The sequence below is a fragment of the Equus quagga genome, chromosome 21 (genome assembly GCF_021613505.1).
Source record: "Equus quagga isolate Etosha38 chromosome 21, UCLA_HA_Equagga_1.0, whole genome shotgun sequence".
Classification (NCBI taxonomy): Eukaryota; Metazoa; Chordata; class Mammalia; order Perissodactyla; family Equidae; genus Equus; species Equus quagga.
Genome location: NC_060287.1, coordinates 17,678,305 through 17,693,010, shown reverse-complemented (window position 1 = coordinate 17,693,010; position 14,706 = coordinate 17,678,305). Strand labels below are relative to the sequence as shown.

The window sequence follows — 14,706 nt, the reverse complement described above, 5'->3', positions numbered from 1 at the left end:
ACTTAATTTTTCTAAGATGCATGAATCAGGTTTAAGATTGGAACACATATAAACAAAACCATCATAATCACATTTTAAATGCATAAGTATCTACTTTTCTCTGACATAGTTTAATTCCAAAGTTAGAGGTCTTGAATTGCTAGGATGACTCCATCTTAAGTCAACAGGAAACCAGGCACATTTTATCTAACTATCTCCACTGCCATCCTCAAGATTCTATTCCCAAGGTTACACAATAGTTGCTGGAGCTCCAGCAATGACATCTTTATTTCAGGAAGCAGAAAGGGAAAGACGAACACTACAACCTAGCCCAGTAGCTTCTTTCCTTTAATAAACCTTTATGTAATTCCCAACTTCCACTTATATCTCATTGGCTCAGACTTATTCACTTGGCTATAGTTAATTACTATTCCATTTACTGACACTGATTACCTCAACCTAAGTGGAATACAAGAGAAACTACTTTACTACTCCGATAATTTTCCTCATTGAGGAATTTAGCATGAGCAGAGGAAGAATGACTTGTCTCTGCTCCACGATGTTTGGTTCTTCAGCAAGGAAGACTCAAAAATTGGAGTAACTGGATGACTGCAGGCCATATAATCTGAAGGCATCGCATTTACATGTCTAGAAGATGATAATCACTGTTGACTGAGACCTTGACTAGGACATCTGCTTGTGTCATCTCCACAGGGTTCTTGAGCTTCCTTAGAAAATGGGCTGGAGTCCAAGATTAAGCATTCAACATAAAGCAGGCAGAAGCTATGTGTTCCTGTCTAATCTAGATCTGAGTATCACATAGTGTCATTTGAATGAAACCTTTTCCTGCAAGCATACCAAAACTTTCCTTCCCAGATTAAAGAGGAGGGGAATTAGACTCCGCTCTTAGTGGGGTAGTGGCATATTTCCAGAAAACCAGACGTGCGAGATATTGGTTAAATCATCTTTGGAAAATTCAATCCCTTGCTTTTATGACTGACTTGCAGAAAATCTAGTCCTTTATCTGGGTGCATTTCACCCCTGTAAAAATTGAGGTTTGGCTTCTTCTAATAAAGAAGGAGAAAAAGGATATTTAGCAGTATTTGAAAGACCTTTGTTTACCCACTTGTAAAATAAGTAATATAACAGTACCTATCTCTAAAAGTTATTATCAGCAATAAGTGAAAAAATACCAGTTATCAATTGGGGGACACTGCACAGTAATATGGCAATGAAGAGGGTCCCCTGAAGCCTGATGTTTTATTCCACATGGATACCATGAGTTTTTGGTGACACAATGACTTTTTACTGCCATGGATATCTTTCAATGTATTATCACAACCCAATGATTCTCAACCTTTTCATACCATAGTTCATGTAGAAAACGATAATATTTTACTGAAACTAGTGTGGCAAATGTTGCTCATAGCTCATGAGAACAAAGAGCTCTGGGCTTCTCAGGCCCAACCTGATTCACCTGTCTGCTGAGGAAATCAATACCTGTCCACACCTTTAACACTCTCCACCATTACCAACATTTCTTGGGCCAAGAACCTCTATTCTATAAACTACTTCATATCATTTTCCCTTTTACCTCCAAGTTAATGATCTACTTCATCAATCAAAGACATAAAATTTAAATAGGGATTTATGTAACCCTCTTATTCTCTCTGCCACAACACCCTTCCCTGATAATGACATGGTTATGAGAATCAAAGTTGAGGTGTGAGCACAGGGACTCCACAAGTGGGGCCAAGTGTTCTAGCTCTCGTGTAGAGATGTGGGGCAAGTACACCTGGCCAATAGTTACAGTTTTCCTATGATTTGCTGAGTAGCTGTTTATTAACTGCATTTTTGGATCAGAGCACACACAGTTTCCCAATGGGGCCATAATGAGTGTCACCAATTGGTGTCTGATTTAGGGATGACCGACTGTCAAACTGGAGGTTATAGGATTTGTGCTTATTAATATTTCAGATTTACTTGTTCCTTTCATCCCTTTCTATCTATGACATTCTTCTCTGTGCCTTTGTATACATCATTTATTCTATCTTTTACTTTATATGACTTTCCACTTGTAAGACACCTTATGAATTCTTCCTTTGTCTTACCAGCTACTTGCCTACTCTATGCTTAACACATCCTATGAGTTTTAACTATTATATTTTTTGATCATCTTTAGAAGAACTAAATATTCTTCAACAATAGAGCAGATGAACATTGTACTTCAATAATACAGTTGTTGGAAACTATGACTATGTTTAATGCAGGAGAACTTAGGCACCAGACAAGGATTCTGAACTCGAGATTGCCCACACCCCATTCTGAAATTCAACCATCTTGATCCTATTTCACCTGCCATTGAAATCTCATGAAATTACTTTTAGGTAACTACTGACCAGGAAAATGTGTGAACTTACTACAAGGAAACTTCTCTGGTTCCTTGACAAACGGTGCCTTTAAAAAATTTTACTTGCCCATTTGTGAAATTTGAGTGAGGATTCAGGCCTCCTCTGAGGTAATTAGTCTATAGTTCTAGATTGTCAGTAGCTCTTGGCAGAGGCTAATGTGCAAGACACATCAGGTAAAATAAACGTCTATTTTTTTCCAGAGACAATTCATTTATTCACACACGTTTACTGACTACTACTATGACCCATGCACTGTTGTAGGTGATGGGGACAGGACAGTAAACAAAGCTGCTGTGCTTGAATAGGTAGAGGCAGCCAGCCGGTGGCAGCCCTGAATTGTGCCTCTCAGATCCCACTCAGAACTCCATTTGTAATTGACTGCCAGCTAAAGCCGCTGCATTCCAAAGTCTGTCACTGCATTTGTGACATTCCAGGCCATGCTTTTTGTGTGAATCTCCCTGCCAATGACTGAGGCTGGGATATTCAGGTGGGCCCATTCCCGGGAGATTGTCTCTCCTGGATGGGACATTCTAGCTCAAGGACTCTGCAAAAGCCTTGCCAAATTCACTTAGGTCTGTACAGCAGTCTAAGATGTCTCACCCTTTCCTTCCTTCCTTTCTTTCTCCCCTCTTTCCTTTACTCTGAGCCAACTGGCATCAAGGTCTGACAACTCAGACTCCTCCAGCTCCTTTCTATTTTTCCTCACAGGCGTTGTCCCTTACAGATCTTCGCACGACTAATTCTGTCTTGTTATCTGTATCTCAGAGGAACCAGACTAATCCACAGAACAACAGCAAAGAACAATGAAATATATAGCATGTTGGATTTGATAAGTGCTGTGGAGAAAAGAATAAAGCAAGAAATAGAAGTGGGTAGTACAAGGTAAGTGGAATTGCTATTTTACAGTATTTGGGCAGTGGAGGTCACAGACTTCAGGAAATAAAGCTGCCAGTATGTGGATATTTCAGAAGGACTGCATTTCTGACCTGAGATTTTACACCGAAAACTTTGGGCAATGCTGTCTCAGTTCAAATTGGGGGTCACATCTAGAGGAGTGGAGACAATATTTTTCCCCATTCATGGAGAAGTTTATCTTGTTCGTATGACTACATGGTGAAGAAGTGCCATGGAGTAATATGTATCAAATCTAAATAAAAACACCAGGCTCACATATTCTCAGAGGAAAGCAAGGAAGAGAAATCTAGTAGAAGATAGTGGCATTGTGTAAGACAATATTGCATTTTTCATCCAGGTAATGTGATTAAAATTAGAGAACTTCATTGAGAGACCGCGGTAACTTATGGTAAATGAAGTTACTCTAAATGGTTTAGTGTTTGTATAACAGACGGGCCAGCATGCTCGCTAATGGGGAATTGGTTCCCCATTTGGGGATGCAATAGGCTCTTTAGCTGAAGTTAATAACAAAACTTGATTCAAACATTGACAAAAAGTTATAATTTTGCATGTTAAGTTGGCAGAAACTATCAGAAATACTTTATTTTATATTTATTTTCTTTTGTTTTTACTTATTTTTTTTAAAGATTTTATTTTTTTCCTTTTTCTCCCCAAAACCCCCCAGTACATAGTTGTATATTCTTCATTGTGGGTCCTTCTAGTTGTGGCATGTGGGACGCTGCATCAGCGTGGTTTGATAAGCAGTGCCATGTCCGCGCCCAGGATTCGAACCAATGAAACACTGGGCCACCTGCAGCGGAGCACGCAAACTTAACCACTGGGCCACCGGGCCAGCCCCTTTACTTATTTTTTTAAGATGACTTTGTGATCATATTGACCTAAGTATTATGTCGATAACATTAGGTATGCAAGACAGTTCAGCAAGACAGTTTTTACTAACTACTTGAGTCATGGGTAAAAGTAAAAGGAATCCAGCATTTTAATTTCTCATAATTCATTCCTTGGAAAATTACTTTCATAAGTTCTCAAGTAAAACCACCTCTTAAAATACACGGAAATAAGAAAAGAGATTTTTAAAGTGGAAAATCTATAAGTTACTTGAGATATCTTTTGATTACAAGGTTATGTTGAGTATATAATTTAAGAAGCAAAGATAATTTGAATTGTATAAATATTTCCACTATTACTTTGAAGAATTAAAGAAAGAAAGAAAATTTAGCTTTGTTCTGTCCTTTGCAACAACATATAAAAGTTTGTGTACTTGGTGGCTACACACTCCAAACCAGAAGTTCAAGGCTTATTATTGTGGAGGTTTTTAAGTTAATAAGAATAGATACAGTGTGCCCAATAATGATGAGCTAAATTACCCTGAGCCATTTTTTCCCCTTAGGAATTAGCACTATTTTTTAAACATTATAAACAAGTATAAATATTAATTTAAAATGGATTTGGTAAGACCTGAAATTGTAAAACTTCTAGAAGAAAACAGGGTAAAACTCCTTGACATAGGTCTTGGCAACAATTTTTTGTCTATAAACACCAAAAGCACAAGTGACAAAGGCAAAAATAAATAAGTAAGACTACATCAAACTAGAAAGGTTCTGCACAACAAAAGAAACAGCCAACAAAATGAATAGGCAAGCTAAGAATGGGAGAAAATATATGCAAATCTTATATCTGATAAGGGGTTAATATCTAAAATATATAAAGAACTCATATAAATCAATAACAAAAAAAAACAAAATAACCCAATTAAAAATGGACAGAAGAACTGAATAGACATTTTTCCAGAGAATACATCCAAATGGCCAACACGTACATGAAAACATGCTCAGCATCACTAATCATCAGGGAAATGCAAATCAAAACCACAATGAGATATCACTTCACACATATTGGAATGGCTGTCATCAAAAAGACAAGAAATCACAAGTATTGGTAAGGACGTGGAGAAAAGGGAAGACTTGTGCACTGTTGGTGGGAAGGTAAACTGGTACAACCACTATGGTAAATAGTATGGAGGTTCTTCAAAAAATTAAAAACAGAACTACCATGTGATTTAATAACACTATTTCTAGTATAGATCCAAAAGAAATGAAAGCAGGATATTGAAGAGATACCTGTACACTCATGTTTATGGCAGCATTATTCATAACAGCCAAGATATGGAAACAACCTAAGCATCCATCAGTGGATGAATGGATAAAGAAGATGTGGTGTACATATACAATTAAATATTATCAGCCATGAGACAGAACAAAATCCTGTCATTTGCGACAACATGGATGGACCTTGTGGACATTATGCTAAGTGAAATAAGTCAGACAGAGAAAGACAAGATATCAAGCCAAGATATCACTTATAAGTGGAATTTTATTTTTTTAATTTTTTTAACATTTTCGTGTGTTTATTAGTCCACTATTTTCTTTTATAAATGTTCTGTTCTTTTTTTTAACTTCTTTATTTATTTTTTAATTTTTATTTTTTTCGGATGTACATCATATTTTGAATTCTGTATACACTACATCATGTTCACCACCCGAACACTAATTATAGTCCATCCCCTCACATGTGAGCCTAATCACCCCTTTTGCCCTCCTGCCTCACCCCTTCCCCAAAGGTAACCACCAGTCCAATCTCCAATGCTATGGTGTTTTTTTTTTTGTCATTTTTATGTTCTACTTATGAGTGAGATCATATGGTATTTGACTTTCTCCCTCTGACTTATTTCACTCAGCATAATACCCTCAAGGTCCATCCATTTTGTCACAAATGGCCGGATTTCGTGATTTTAAAAGGCCAAACTTATTTAAAAACAGAGTAGAATGGTGGTTACCAGGGGCTGGGAGGCAGAGGAAATGCGGAGATGTTGGTCAAAGAGTGTAAACTTCCAGTTAGAAGATGAGTAAGATCTGGGGATCTAATGCACAGCACTGTGATTATAGATAACGATACTGCACTATATACTTGAAAGTTGCTACTAGAGTAGACCTTAAATATTCTCATAACAGAAAAGAACTGGTAATTGTGTGACATGATGGAGGTATTAACTAACACTAAGGTGGTGATCAAATTGGAATATAAAAGTGTATCAAATCATTATGTTGTACACCTTAACCTTACACAATGTTACATGTCAATTATATCTCAATAAAGTTGGGAAAAAAATGATCTGAATAGCAACGGACCCAGAAACCAACTCAACATTGAAGAAGAACAAAGTTGGAGGACTAACACTATCTGATTCAAGACAGAGTCACATACTATATAGCCACAGTAATCAAGACAGTGTAAGAACAGATAAATGCATCAAAGGAACAGAAAGAAGAACCAAGAAATAGATAGACCCACATAAATATGGTCAACTAATCTTTTCAAAGGAGCAAAGGTAATACAATGGAGAAAAGATAGTCTCTTCAACAAATAGTGCTGGAAGAATTGGACACTTGCATGCAAAAGAAAGATTCTATACACAGACCTTACACCCTCCACAAATATTAACTCAAAATGGATCACAAACCTACGTGTAAAACACAAAATGATAAAACTCCCAGAGATAGCATAGGAGAAAATTAAATGACCTTGATTATGATGACTTTTTTCATACGATATCAAAGGCATGATGAATGACAGAAATAATTCATATGTTGGACTTTATTAAAACCAAAAGCTTTCTGATCTGTGAGACTCTGTCAAGAGAAGGAAAAGACAAGCCATGAACTGAGAGAAAATATTTTCAAAAGACACATCTGATAAAGGACATGTATCCAAAATATACAAAGAACTCCTAAAACTCAACAATAAGACAATGAACAGCCTCATTTAAAAATTGACAAAAAATTTGAAGAAATACCTCATAAAAGGAGATATACAATGGCAAATAAGCATAAGAAAAGATGTTCTACATCTTATGTCATTAAGTAAATGCAAATTAACACAATTAGATACTACTACATACCCATTAGAATAACCAAAACCTGGAACACTCACAATACCAAATGCTAGTGAGGATTTGGAGCAGCAGGAACTCTCATGCATTACTGGTGGGGATAAAAATGGTACAGCCTCTTTGGAGTAGTTTGTGGGCTTCTTACAAAACCAGACATACTCTTACCACATAATCCACTAATTCCACTCCTTGATATTTATCCAAAGGAGTTGAAAACTTACGTACACACAAAAACTTGAAAGCAAATGTTTGTATCAGCTTTATTCATAGTTTCCAAAACTGAGAAGCAACAAAAATATCCTTCAGTAGATAAATACACAGTGATAATTAAAATGGTGCATTGAGACAATGAATATTAAACAGTGCTCCCAAAAAATCAGCTATCAAGTCATTAAAAGACGTAAAAGAGACTTAAAAGAATATCGCTAACTGAAAGGACTCAATCTGCAAAGGCTACATATTGTATGATTCCAACTACATAACATTCTGGGAAAGCTGAAACTATAGGCACAGTAAAAAGATCAGTGGCTCCCAGAGAGAAGAGGGAACAGAGGAATAAATAGGCAGAGCACAGACGATTTTTAGGGTAGTGACACTATTCTGTATGATACTATAATGGTAGATACATGTCATACATTTGTCTAAACTCATAGAATGTACAACACTAAGAGTGAACCCTAAGGTAAACTACAGACTTTGAGTGACGATGTGTTAATGTAGGTTCATTGATCATAACCAATGTACCACTGCAGTTCAGGATGTTGATTCTGGGGGAGTTTGTGCATGTGTGGGGGCAGGGCATATATAGAAAATCCCTGTACTTTCTACTCAATTTTTCTGTGAATCTAAAACGGCTCTAAAATTAAAGTTTATCAAAAAAGTTACCTGAACTCTCATTTCTTGTTTAGGAGTTCCAAAGGAAACTGTAGTTTGTACATGAGTAGAACTACGCACTCTCATAATTCTGTTACAATATTCTTATAACAGCTACTATGTCAACTACTGGAAAATCTATGACTTTGCACCTTTTAATAAACGTACCAACCAGTGGCAAGACTGATGAGGAAGGAAGGGAGAGATGAGTTAAATTATATTAGGAATATGAAAATGAGACACGTCAACACGTACCCTAGAAGATCATTCTTATAAAGGCATATTTTGTGGTGGACACACCCTAAGGTTACCTACAAAAAGCCATACCCTTGTATAGTCCCCTCCCCTTAAGTATAAGCAGAACTTATGTCTTGCTCCTAAACAGTAGCATACAGAAAAACTAAAAGGATGCTGCAGTTGTAAACAAACTCCAAATCTGGTGATTTGGGTTTAATCAAAAGAAGATTATCTCCAATAGGTCTGATTTAAAACAGGTTAAAGTTCTTAAAAGAGAGACTGGGACCCTCCCTGAGGTGAGAGACTCTGTAACTGGCATTTAAGAAGAAAGCTGCCATAAGTTCTTCATCAACAAAAAATTGATTTTGCCAACAACTCTAGCAAGCTTGAAAACTAACCTCTCCCCAGTTGAGCCTCTGATGAGAATGCACCTCTGCAAACATCTTGACTACAGCCTTTGGATGCCCTGAGCAGAGGACCCAGGTGAGTTGTACCCAGATTCCTGATCAATGGAAACTGAGATAAAAATATGTGATGTTTTAATTCAATAAATTTGCTGTAATTTGTTATGCAGCAACAGAAATCTAATACAATTACCCAAGAGCGCAGAGGTGATTTAAGAATGATAGGAGAGGCTGGCCTGGTGGTGACGCAGTTAAGTTTGCACATTCCACTTCTCGGCAGCCCAGGGTTTGCCAGTTGGCAGCCCAGGTGCAGACATGGCACCGCTTGGCAAAAGCCATGCTATGGTAGGTGTTCCATGTATAAAGCAGAGGAAGATGAGCATGGATGTTAGCTCAGGGCCAGTCTTCCTCAGCACAAAGAGGGAGATTGGCAGTAGTTAGCTCAGGGCTAATCTTCCTCCAAAAAAAAAAAAAGAAGAAGAAGAATAGGAAATCCTAATAAACAAATAGCCTTTTACAAACATAATCAAAAATGGTCCCTCTGAAAACAGAGGTGTGACACATATTATTAAATTTTAATTTTAGGAAAATAACTGGGATAGACATAATCTCATATACTATATAAATAGGTTGCACAAAGAATAAAAATAGAAAGCTGTTAAATTTATTACTCAGTGTAATTTGCCCTGTGGATGCAAGAATGGGTTGGTATTTAAAATTTATCATTCTAAATCATCACATTAACTGATCAAAGTTAAAAAGAAAAACTCTCAGTAGATCCAGAAAAGACACTTGATAAAATGTACCAATTATGATAAATCCTAGCAACTTGATAAATCTCTCTGCCAAGAATCAAAGAGAATCACACGGAAGGGGAAAAATGTAGTTATTTCCTTTACTGTAAGTAAAAAGCCAGCTTACTCACTAATATAGATCATAATTAGCAGGGTACTGAAGGTTCTAGCCAAAGAAATATAATGAAAAAGTTGAGGAACAAAAAGTGGAAATGAAAAGAAAAAATGTGATTTTCTTAAAAATCACATAATGATGCACAAAATCCAACAAAATCAATACTTACTCCTCCATATCTAAAATGTACTTAGCAGAGTAAAGTATCAAAATATAAAACTAATAGCATTCAAATGAATCAGTAATAAAGAATTAATGTATACAAAAGGGAAAACAAGAAAAGTTATCATTGAACATGATAAGCAAATTAATACACTATATGAAACCACAGCAGCTTTCAAAGTTAATGGAGAACTTTGCTAAATCTCACTGCATATCAAAATTTGATTCTATTACAATTTTTAAATCTGTGATGTCAAAAGCATAATGGGTAATGTAAAAAAAGTTTTTAAAGAACTGAGGAAAGATATTTACATAAAAGACAACAAAAGGCTAAACACAAAATTAAAAAACAATGACTATCAAAAAGAAAGAGACAAACATCCCAGTATGAGAAAAAATAACAAAAAACAAAAAAGAGGGTCAACATAAGAGGAAACCAGAGGTTAATGACTATACTAATGTATCTAGAATTGTGATGATATTTTATTCTATTAAGTTAGTAAATATTAGATGTTCTCAAAATCCCATGTGTTGGCTCAGATGTGGAAAAACAAGAAAGACATAATAATAAACTGCTGATGGGTTTGTAAGTTTTCTAAATATTTAAGTGAATTTCTTTAACAAATGGTAAGATTTAAAGTACTCATTCCCTATACCCATCTGAGTGCCATAAGGAAACAAAGATTTAACGTGGCATTGTTTGCAAAAGCAAATTTGGAAAGAATTCTCCTTAAAAATGGAGAAGAATGGAGTAGGAAATACACATACATGATAATCTCATAATCTGTGTGTGCACAATTCTACCTTTATACTTTCCTGGATAATTTATGTACTTCATAATATAAGTGAATAATAGTGAAAGTCTTGTAATGAATTTAAGCAGCCATATACCTAAGTGATAATGTGAAAAAGTTCATTTACAAATGGGAGGTTGAATGACTTCATGAACATCAAGTCCCAAAATTCTCAGGTGCATAAATGGAACACAGTTTTCCTTTCAAATAAACAACCTAATATTCAAGCTTGAAAAAACAGGAAGTGTATGTTATTAGAGTATAGCAAGTGATATGTGAGAATAACATGGGAACACAAAAAAAGAAATATATGTTAGATTTGCTTAGGAAAAGTGAAGGAGGTAAAGCTCAAGCTGAACTTTAAAAGACGGTGATAATAAGATCATATCACTCAATACAAGTGATTGGAATGAGAAGAACAAAGCTCTAAATGAAACCTGCAGGAAAACTTAACTTTATGGAGTACAGGAACATAAGGAGACACTTCAAAGGAGTAAAAGAAGTGCTCATTTATCACATGCCCAGCCACGCAGTAGGCACTTCACACATATCTGCTTCCTACATAAGCCTCGTAAGCACATATTATCTTACATTAAGATAAAAAATTAGGCTTAGAGAATTTAAAGTGGTTAAATAAGAAACTTCCCATAGAGACAAACATAAGCGTTTCCTGATTTTAAAATTCCTCTTCTAAAAACGAAGCTCAATAAACCTTATAAAAGTGTGGCTTCACAGAGGCAATAAAGAAAGACTCTCAGAAGAGACTTACAGATACAACAGAGAAGCACGAGGAACTTTATACAATTTCAGGGAGTGATGAATGGCATTTGCAGTGTCACTGAAATAGGACGCAGGAAGCCAGTGTGTGTTCAGTCATAAAATGGCTGAGAAGCGAAGCAAGGAACAAGGAATACCGTGTGTGCTATTTTAAGTGACTGCACTTTGAAGGGAAGGAAATGAGAGAATGCTTATTAAAAAAGAACTATATGGCTTTTCCATCTGGGAACATTTTATGGATATTAAAAAAACGATGTTGTGGTCTATCGACATCATACTGGAGGTCTTAGCCAGTGCAATAAGGAAAGAAATTTTTTTTAAATGTGGTATAAAGATTGGAAGGCAATAAATCAAATTGTATTTCTTTTACAAATAATATGATAATATATAAAAGAAAAAATATACATAATCATAATGGAATTTAGCAATGGCAATATGCAAAAGTCAAGTTCTATATATGGGAAAATTAATTAGGAAATAAGACAAAAGATAATATTTCCAATGGCATAAGAAAGATAAAATGCATAGTAATAAATATAACAGAAGAGGAGCAACAGCCCTCCCCTAAGAACCACAAAATGTGAATGACATTAATTAAAGAAAACCTAAATAAATGTGCTATTCCAGGTTTAAGCTTTGGAAAAATCACTATTGTAAACTTGTAAATTCTCTCCTAATTAATGTATTAATTCAAAGCGATCCCGATAAAAATCCCAGCAAGTCTTAGTAAACCTGATTAGCTGTTTCTAAAATGTATATGAAAAAGTCAAGAAAAGTTTGGGTAATCTTGCAGAAGTATAAAAAAAGCTGAAGACCTTCTATTCTCAGATATAAAGATGAATTATAAATATATAGCAATTATGATGGTGTATTATTAGCTGAGAAATAGACAAGGAGAATATAAGAAAGAGCCCAGAAATCTGACATGAAAAGTTGATGTGGGGAAGAATTTGGTTTTGGTAGTAAGCCAACTAGATATTCATTTGCAAAAATTAGAATCTTGGGGCCGTGGCAGGGGTGTGTCCCGGGCTGGAACCCCGTGTGGTTCAGCTCTCCGGTACCGACCTCGGTCTCCAGCATCCTGCTCTGGCCCTCGCCACCTGCAGCCTGAGCACAGCCGCGTCCCACAGGTGGGGACCGGGCAATAAGAGAGCTCCAACAATAGCAGCCCAGGGACTGAAACGCAACTATCTTCTGCTTAAAAAAGACCCGGTGCCTTACGTCTGTGGTCCCTTCCAATATTGCTGAATGGCACTACGTGATCTGAGGCCTTCAGATGACTCCTTGCAAAGGTGGCTATTATCACGGACAAGTAATTTTTCCCAGAGAATTTCCTTTTAAACTTCGTAGTATTTGTACGGTAACTCCCTGTGGAAGGTTTCAGTGCTGTACGAGGCTGAGTCTTCCCGTCATGGGTCTCCATCCAGACCACCTGGCCTGGTCCGTCTCCACCCTGCAGACCAGGATCCTTAGCTTCCGGATGGAGAAGGGCCCCACTCTGGGCATTTAGAGACGCCTGACTTCATGAAAAGATAACTGGCAGCACATAGTTTAGCGTTTAACTCAAAAGACAAAGTCTTTAGTGGGTAATTTCCTTAAGTCGTGGAGGAAATGAAACAAAAACAGAAAGCACGAGACAACGCAGTAGCAGATCCCAGACCCTCCCCTTATCAGACGGGGCTCCGGACGGGGAGATGCTCCGCGGCCAGCACCAGCTTCAGCTCCTCAACCTCTCTGGCTTCAGCAGGCCCACTGGTCTCATGGCCTCCTGGGCTGGCCCTGGCCGACTTGTCTGTCATGGTTGTCAGTCAAGTACGTGCAGAGAAACAGAGGCAGTTGAAAACAGGGGAACCTGGGCGCAAGCTTGAGGTGGGTAGCCTGGCACGCCGCACTGTGCTCAGCCAGCACCTGCCAGCCTCCGGCGCCGGGGGGCGGGGGAGGTGGGGGACTTTTTAAAAACCTTTAAAAAGAAAACTAAAATCAAAGTGTGAAGTTTGGATTTGGAGGAAATACTAGCTTCTCAGCCCCCCTCTTCTCGCCCTGGGGTCTGTCAGGGTCTGTGTAGCTCGGGTGTCCATGATGAGTGGCCTCATGCTTTGGTTTTATAGCTTATCTCCTGTATTGTCTTTTGAACCTGTTTTAGTAAACCTGTTTTTCATTTTATTAGATTTAGTCATTTAGAAATATAAAACTTGATACCTATACCCCAATTTTTGTTTTCAGTATTAGAAGATCACAGTTTAACATTTCTGAGTATTAAATGAAAATAACATTGGCTAAAGTACCTGGCCAACAGAAGGCATCTAATAAATGTTTGTTGATTCTCAAACTGAATGCCTTTGCTAAATAAAAATAGCAAATGCATCCATATGTAACTATTTTATAACAAACAATTGTAAACTATTTCACAGATCCTTTTAATGGTGTTTCATCCTTAAGAGAACCATTCCTCAACCATTAGCAGGAGATTGCTTTCAAAATACTTTAAGGCACTAAAATAGATTGATACATATCGTATTTTCAACACAACGAAATGCAATGAGAAGTATTCTGAATAAGAAGTATATAAGGTAAATAAAATCACTTTTATAACCTGGAAAATACATACCTAATTACATCACTGCACTCACATTATCTAAAGAAAGTATATAGATGCTTATGATCACCATGGTATTGAGGTAAGCAAATATTTTTTAAAGAGGACATGAAGCAAAACAATGATAATTTGACCTACATTAATCTAAACAGATTTTATTCATCAAAAGATGCCATTAAGAGAAGGAATAAAGTCTCAGACTAATTTACAGTTCATCTTACTGACAAAGAACTCATATCCAGAGTATACACAGTACTCTTACAAATCAATTAGAAAGAGACAGTGTATTAGTTTGCTAAGGATGATGAAACAAAGCACCACAAATTGAGTGACTTACACAACCGAAATTTATTGTCTCTCAGTCCTGGCGGCTAGAAATCCTATATCAAGGTGTCAGCAGGGTTGGTTTCTTCTGAGGGCTGTGAGGGAGAATCTGTTCCATGCCTCCCTCCTAGCTTCTGGTGGTTTCTGGCAATCTTTGGTGTTCTTTGGCTTTTGCTACATCACATTCATCTCTGTCTTCATCTTCACAAAGCATTGTCCAGGTGTGAGTGTCTGTGTCCAAATTTCCCCCTTTCTGTAAGGAGACCAGGCATATTGGATTAAGGCCCATCCTAAACCAGTATGCCAGCATCTTACCTAATTATCTCTGCAAGAACTCTCTTTCCAAACAAGGACACATTCTGAGGTACTTCAGCAT

At 36.9% G+C, this 14,706-nt stretch overlaps 1 pseudogene; it reads left to right on the top strand.

Moving 5' to 3' along the window:
- LOC124231533 (ubiquitin-conjugating enzyme E2 J2-like) overlaps positions 1–13,278 on the top strand; it is a 71,379-nt pseudogene extending 58,101 nt beyond the window's left edge.
- Positions 13,279–14,706: the final 1,428 nt, after the last annotated feature.